The sequence below is a fragment of the Zingiber officinale genome, chromosome 2A (assembly GCF_018446385.1).
Source record: "Zingiber officinale cultivar Zhangliang chromosome 2A, Zo_v1.1, whole genome shotgun sequence".
NCBI classification, from domain to species: Eukaryota; Viridiplantae; Streptophyta; class Magnoliopsida; order Zingiberales; family Zingiberaceae; genus Zingiber; species Zingiber officinale.
Window position 1 is genome coordinate 114,931,558 of NC_055988.1, and position 8,871 is coordinate 114,940,428.

Consider the following 8,871-nt stretch of genomic DNA (forward strand, 5'->3'; position numbering starts at 1 on the left):
ACCTGATGTCTGATCAACCTTGACCCATCTGGATTTTCCCCCGTGCCTGGCTTCACTTACCAGGACTTCCATTTTGCCTAGCTTCACTCACTAGGACTTCTCTTCTGCCTGGCTTCACTCACCAGGTCTTTCACCTAGCTTCACTCACTAGGATTTTCCTCTGCCTGACTTCACTCACCAGGACTTTCACCTAGCTTCACTCACTAGGATTTTCTCACTGCCTAACTTCACTCGCTAGGTCTTTCACCTGGCTTCACTCACCAGGACTTTCAACCTGCCTAGCTTCACTCACTAGGTCTTTCACCTGACTTCACTCACCAGGATTTCCCTTCTGCCTGGCTTCACTCACCAGGACTTATCTTCTGCCTAGCTTCACTCACCAGGACTTTCATTTCGCCTAACATCCCAGTTAGGACTTCCCAGTCAAGTATCCGGTCAATCCTTGACCTATTTGACTCTTGTTCAATCAACCTTGTATTGTCAAATCGAAACCCAAACCAAGACTCAAGCTTGGTCAACCAGGTCAACCTTGACCTGAGAAATGTTGCACCAACACTTTATCCCCCAACGATCAGATCGAGTCAAATCTCGATCCTGGTCAAAAGTCGGGTCAAGGCGCTCGGAAGCATTCCGAGCGCCCCGGACAGCTCCTGGCGCCCTGGAGCAAAAAGTCAACAGTTGTTGACTTTTTGTCCTGGAGAAAATTCCTCTTCTCTGGTTCAGTCTTGCCTTGGTCCGGGCCTTGAAATAGGAATCAATTCTCAACAAGGGAAGCTAATTAGAGTTTGAGGAATTTTCTCCAAATTAATGTTAGGAAGTGACTTACGTAATCTAGCGATTATATAACTGAGGATTCTATGATAGAAAGTATTCCTTTAATCAAACTTTCTAGAATACCTCTTATACTTAATTGTATTAATCTACTATTAATAAGTAAATTGGATAACTCTAGCGATTGTATAACAGAGGGCTTTGTGACATAGGGTATCCCTTTAACTAGACTTTTTAGAGTTATTTCTTTACTTGATGACTTTAGAACTTGGGAAAACTCTTCGATGCGATCTTCGCGGGGTTGTGCTATACTTTGGTTAGAATCCCTACAAGAGTGTAAGCAAAGAGTTCAGGAGGTAAATAATTCATAGGGGCATTAACTAGTATCATAGTGAAACCAAGATCTTAGAATCTATCATCCGTCAATTCAACTTCACCTTCCTTTGTGTTCACTTGCGTTCACACTCTTTCACTCTCTCTTCTTTCTCTTTTCTTCTCTCTCCTCAAGTGTTCATGACCAAACCACCTTTCGATTGTCTAGATAATTCACTATACGAAATCAACTGGTGCTTAATCAACAATCCCTGTGGTTCGATATTTTTTAATTATTGACAACAAAGCCGTGCACTTGTGACTTCGTAATAAGTTTTTGACACCGTTATCGGGGACTATTTTAAATTAATATTAGTTGATTATCATATGAGTTACTCTAGATATTTTTTTTATTTTTAAATTCTTCATTTATTTCTTTAATTAATACAAAATTTATTGGGTACCTTAATTACTTTATATCTTCTATATCCATGTGTTATGTCATGATTACTCTCTGTGTCGGGTGATTTTGTTTTATTGCTTCAGCTGAGACTAGAAATTTTAAGACTTCAGTTCAACCTATAATTCAAACATTGAGTTAATTGAGAACATCGGTAGAGTATGTGCTAGCTCATCCCATCCGACTGCTATATGCCACTTTTTCAAAAAGTTTCTACCTCAACAATAGAACTTCAGTACTTATTCCAACCTCAATATCAAGACATATACGATTTAGTTTCTAGTACTCATAGTTATGGCTCGGGAGATAATCAAATTTAAACTTTCAACCCCAACACACTTTTGAGCATAATGAGTAGTTATAACCACAATAGCAGATCCATGACTCACCTCAGCACTATAATCAAGATTGGATGGATTATCAAAATTTTAATTATAACTGCATATAAAGTGTTGAGTTATTTTCTCAAGCAACTCAGGGCCCGTCAGAATTTCAAGATGATTCATTGTTAGATAAACCACATCAATTGCAACTTGATGAGTTGACTTACAGGGAGGACTCCCATGATATGGAAACTCTAGATCCTAGTCAGACAAAGGCTACATTTCAAGAATTAGAAGAGCTCATGGTAAAACAAGGGATCTTGTTCCTCCGATCCCTATAGTAAATTGATGTGTCAAGTCCAAATTTGGAGTTTCAGTTAAAGGATGTTTTGGTCTTTTGAAGGGGATAGAGTGTAAAGCTGATGGCGATTTTGCTTATGATTCTATAGCTCTATAGAACTCTTCTGTTGTTTTATATGGCGATAATATATTTGGCGACACTCTAGACAATGATAGGACTTTTGATTCTTATTCAACCAACCTTGCTGTTGTTCCTATTGCAAATCCAAATAATACATGCTTGATTGATGATGGAATTATAGATAGGGCAGATGATGATATTAGTGTGCAACCTCTGAGTGGAAAGTGGTGGATAGCTGGAGATCCCCAAGTTGGGCATTCCCACTTTTGTCGATGCACCAATTTCTTCTGAACAAGGCCTCAACATCCACAATATTAATCATGCTCTTGGCCTACATACTTCAAGTGAACCTTCCCCAATCTCTAGGAAGAGCTTTAAGGAGAAGAAGGAAGGAGTAGTTCCTTATGATATTATTTCCATGATGAAAGATCTATTTGTATTTTGGGCCATATGTATGAAAGTTCAGAGGTATCTTACGCCGACAAGATCATGATTTAAGTGCACATAATAAGAGGTCAAGCTAATAACCTTAAATAAGTATTTTTTGGGGAGACAACATTGTTGGTTAGTCCTAGGAAGATCGTACCGGTTCCACTGTACAAAAATTTTGTACAAGTGTCGAACCTTTCCTAAATAACCTATTGTGTTCTTTAGAAGTTAAATTAAGAATCACAAATGGAACTTAACATTATTGATTCCAAATTTAACTTATCTGTTCTTAATGGTTTAGACTTGGATTACAAGCGGAACTTAACACTATTGATCCAAATCCACCTACGTTATAAATTCAATTAAATATTAATTTCCAAAATTGGCTTCCAGGTTAAACATGATGAGGCACTAGACCTTCTTGGATATGGGAGCAACCACCACTTCCTAGACAAAGCCTTTTAAGGAAAGCTAATATTTAATTTCCTTATATAACTCTAGGTTTAACCAAAAAGAACAATTGAATCACAAATTTGAAAAATAAAAAAATACAAACTTGAATAACAAATTTGAAAAACTAGAATCTAATGCCTCTTGTGTTTGAAATTCATACAAAGAAAAATAACTAGCATGATGCGGAAGAAAATTACTAGTTATACCTTCTCTTTGTATGCTAATAACCTCGAAATCTTCTGCCGTATTCCTCGCCTCGCCTTGGACATTGTGTGGGCGACGATCCTCTAAGATGAACACCATCCAAAGAGCTTCTCCTTCTTCTCTATGTTTCGGCCACCACCACCACCAAGGAGCAAAAGAGAGCAAAGGGAAAAGAAGAGGGGAGAGGGCTTACCACAAGAGGATCACCAACAAGAGAATAAGAATTGTTATCTCATGAGGCCTCCCCTCCCCTTCTTTTATATTACTTGCCCAAGGCAAATAAGGGAAGACTTTTTACAAAAATTAAAATCTTCCTCTTGTTTTTTTTTTTCCCTTTTTATTTTTCCTTTTCTTTCCTCTTGATTGATTCAATCATCAAACATGGTTAGATTGTCTTGATTGGACAGCCTCTTGCTTGGGCACCAAGCAAGGATGGCGGGCTACATCATCAAGGAGAAAAAATAATTTTTATAAAATTTTATAAAAGAAAACATCCTCTTATAAAATTTTACAAGCTCTCTTTCCTATTGTGGATGTTAAAAAGGAAAGTTTTAAAAATTAAAACCATGTTTTAAAATTTAAAACTTCTCTTCTAAAATTTCCTTTTTTAACATTATAGAAAGTTTCAAAAAATTAAAACTTCTCTTCCTTTTTTCTAAAACCATGAGGGTGGTTAAAAAAGGAAAGTTTTTAAACTTTTAAACTTTCTTGTAAACCATGTGACCTAATTCAAATAAAAAAAAATATATTTTAAAAACTCTCTTTTAAAACTTGTAGATATCTGCAAAGAGAAGATTTTAAAAATTCAAAACATCCCCTTATAATTTGAATATTGTGGCCGACCCCTTCTTGCTTGGGCACCAAGCAAGGGGCCGACCCCCATTGAGGAGGAAGTGGCCGGCCACATGGCTTGGTCACCAAGCCATGTGCCGACCCTCTCTTAGACACCAAGATGAGCTTTTCCATGAGTAGATTTAAGACATTAATGAGGTTACAACAAGGACCTAGAGGAGAAATTGGTTTTGGCCTTCCGATGAGCTTGAGTATCCCGTGTTCGCCCCGAACACACAACTCAAGTTCATCAATAATAACTCATTCCACTAGAAAGTTATTATTGCACTACCGCACCAATCCCAAATTACATTATGAGCTCCTTCTTATCATGAGTGTGTTAGTCTCCCTGTGTTTAAGATAACGAATGTCCACTAATTAAGTAAGTTACTGACAACTCACTTAATTAATATCTAAGTCCAAGAGTAGTACCACTCAACTTCATTGTCATGTCGGACTAAGTCCACCTACAGGGTTTAACATGACAATCCTTATGAGCTCCTCTTGGAGACATTCTCAACCTAGATTACTAGGACACAGTTTCCTTCTATAATCAACAACACACACTATAAGTAATATCATTTCCCAACTTATCGAGCCTATTGATTTATCATGCTAAATCTCACCCTTTGATAAGTTAAAGAAATAAATACTAAATATATATGCTTGTTATTATATTAGGATTAAGAGCACACACTTCCATAATAACTAAGATCTAGTTCCTTTATTAAGTTAGTTATAAAAGAACTTACCTAAAATGGTCCTACTCAATGCACTTAGAGTGTACTAGTGTAATTTATTAGTCAAGATAAACTAATACCTAATTACACTACGACTATTCCAATGGTTTGTTCCTTTCCATCTTAGTCGTGAGCAACTGTTTATAATTTATAAAGAACTGATAACATGATCTTCTGTGTGTGACACCACACACCATGTTATCTACAATATAAATTAATTGAACAACTACACTTAACAAATAAAATGCAGACATTTTGACCAATGTGATTCTTTTATTTCAAAAATAAATGTTTACAAAAGCTAAGCTTTTAGTATACACTCTAATAAACATAAGTTTTTTTTTTTCTTATTTTCATTTAAATTTTTAGTTTCTTTCTATTTTCTTTTCTTTCTTCATAATAACCCAAATCCTCTACTTAATGTTGCTTATCTATCTTTTTTTTTTGTAGGATTAAAAGTTGTGGAGGAATGAGAATGTCAGATAAAGAAGTATTTTCAGCACAGATATGTATCAACCATTTGGAGCTCATCACTTGGTAACTTCTCTAATTTTAAAACCTCCTCCATAGTATATTTCTAGCTTCCATTGGGATAATTAAACCTCCTCCATAGTATATTTCTAGCTTTCATTGGGATAATTAAAGATTTATGTCTGGGGATGTGTTGGGTTTGGATTAGTTTTTTCCATATTTCTTTTTGCATAATAAAATTTTTCTAGTTGTATCAGACATCACATCATGATTGTTTGTTCCTTAATATAAAAATACCAGTATGCTTATTCTAGATCTCGTGTAGTCCTTTTTATGACTTATGATGTTAATATGTTTAATGATCTATCTTTTTCTATCCATGATAACATGAAGTGAGCAATATTTTTAATGTAAGAGTTTAAGTATTAACCTTACTTTAAGATCTCTATACACTTTGCCTAATTTTAATCGTAGATTACTCTAAAAATAGTCATGATTCATAGAACTGGTCTAGTACTCGTATTTCTAAGGTGACCTCTCAAATATATTGTGGTTATTGGAGAATCTCGGATCATGACAACTCATTTAGAAAAATCAAAATCCCTATAGTTGATTTTGTTTTAGTGCTACATCATACAAGCAATGTTCTTAAAAAAACTAGAATAAGGGATAGAAAATAGTTGTCATGAGTGAAAACTAACAATTTACCCTTTTCAGACCGAGTTAGGTTACTAGAGAAATAAATGTTTTGTTTCTCTTGATTCTGATTAGTTGTTTGAGACCTTGTATAGATGAGAGGGATGTGTTGGGTTTGCAAGATTGAAAACATAGTCCCACATTGTAAAACACATGGGAAAGATCATGGGTTTATAAAGAGAAAAGATATCTCCATTGGCATGTGACCTTTTGGGGAGAGCCCAAGAGCAAAGCCATGAGGGCCTAGGCCCAAAGTGGACAATATCATGCAAATGTGGAGATATCTAAATTCTTTTCGATCTTACAAGTGGTATCAGAGCCTGGATTGCCAGAAGGTTTAACCACCAACTGTGCATAACAACCATGGTCTGATTAAGTCATGTGAGTACAATATTACCTCGAACAAAGAAAGTGGGGATTCCTATGTTTGAATTAAGAGGATCAGACACCAGATAAGGAAATCCTAGTAGGTCGGGTGGACCGAAGGGCAGGAAGACCTGGTGGGTCATAGGATCGGACTTGGGAAGCATGTGGTCCTTTGTTTGTGGGGGGGGGGGGGGGGATTGTTGGATTTGCAATGTTGTAAACATAGTCCCACATTGTAAAACACATGGGAAAGATCATGAGTTTATAAAGAGAAAAGATATCTTCATTGGCATGAGACCTTTTGGGGAGAGCCCAAGGGCAAAGCCATGAGGACCTAGGCCCAAAGTGGACAATATCATGCAAATGTGGAGATATCTAAATTCTTTTCGATCCTACAGGATGAACCATGTGTGTGGCAGGTAAGTACTTATCGTTGGGAGCATAAATGACGACTTGACTAAGCTTAGGGATTAAAACTTGACAAACTTAGGCTACTATTACACTGAGCACTGAGAACTATTTCTTAGGTCAAACTCAAACAATTTTTATATTTTGCTCACCAATGAAATCATTTGATAGAACTAGACTGATTCACTAGGGATTATGATGCATTATTTAGCCACAGGAGTTTAGATTGCAGGTTTTTGCTTGATGACAAGTAAAAGTTTAAGTTTGAGAGTGTGATGTGTGTATATTATATATCTTTTTAGTCATTGTTTTACGCATATCTACTTACATTTTATAAGTATAATATATGTTTATTACATTTTATTCTATTGTTATGTCATACTTCCATTATATTTACTCGGAGATCTACTCTTTACTTATTTTTATTAACAGGATGTAAATTGGAGTGAAAATAGAGTAAAGATGCACATTGGAGAAAAACATAGAGAAAATCAGCAACCTGATCGTGCCCCAGAGGCACGACCATGTGCCTCCTCTAGAACCACCCTCAGAGGTCCACACAGGCAGGCCATGCCTTAAGGCACGGGTGAGCCTCGCTCCAGTCGAGACCCACTGCCCGACCGTGCCTCTCTTCCTAGCCAGACTGTAACGACCCGCCTCCTACTAACTAAGCTGCGAGGCCGGACCGTCACATTATGCTGTGCTAAGCTATAATTTAAGGTGCGGAAAACTTGACTAATTTAAATCTTTGCTAAACTAATACCATTTCTTTATTCTACATGTGCTAAGAGATGCAATCTAAGATATCCATGGCATATCCTACATCCCCTATGGTCCAGGAGCTGAGATACAAGGTTTCCTGGTCGAAACCCAGCTTCCCAATCGATTCAGATTGCACTCAATCGATTGAAAGCTATTGGATCGATCCGTTGATCGATTCAGGTTGCTATTGTATACAAAAACTTCCTTCGGATTGATCGGCTGATCGATCCAGACTTGCTGATCGATCCAGTGATCGATTCAGCTTGCTACTGTGCACGGAATAAATTCTGGATCGATCGGCTGATCGATCTAGACTTGTCAATCGATCCAAGGATCGATTCCAGAGCTCTCTGTTCATGAGAGCTAATTCCCCCGATCGATCGGTCGATCGATCCTTCAACTCTCTGTTCGCGACAGAACGCTACTGGATCGATCGGCTGATCGATCCAGGAGCTTACTGTTCGCGGAATAACTCCCCAATCGATCGGCTGATCGATTGGGAACCCTTGAATCGATTGGCTGATCGATCATGGTTTCTGATTTCGTATCAGGAGTCTGATTTCAGCACTATTTCGTGCTCAAATCACATACACAAACTCTATAAGCAAAAACAAAGCTACTAGATCTATCATTACTCATGACTAGCTAACTAGGATCATGATAATCAGTAATCTAAGCATGACAACCAACAATCTAGGCACATCTTTCATAATCCAAGACACTAAAATAACTAGAAGTGTAGAAAAGTAACACTATGAGGAAATACTAAGTTTTTAGTTGCTAGTTTCTCCAAAGATCTTTATTCCAAGTTCCATCCACACACATCTTCATTGCATTGTCCTCCAGCCTCCCCTAATCCATCTTTCCTTTACTTTTATCTGCAGTATAAGGAAAAAAAGTATCTGTAAGCTTACGCTTAGTAAGAAACCATCTACCTCACAAAACATGCATACGATGCAATTTATGCTTTTAAAACATGCTATTTGAAATATATGCTGAACATCGCTAAACATGGATTCTAAAACATGGCATAATCACATACAATACATGACATTCAAACTGAGCAGAGAACTATCATGTGAATCCGTAAGAAACTAAACTGAAATAAAAGCTGAGCTGATCTAATATCAAACTAATGCTAAAGCTGCACTGTATTCACATAACTAATTTGTGAAGTTTGAAATCTATATATCATAAATAGATGAAAATACATAATCATGCTGC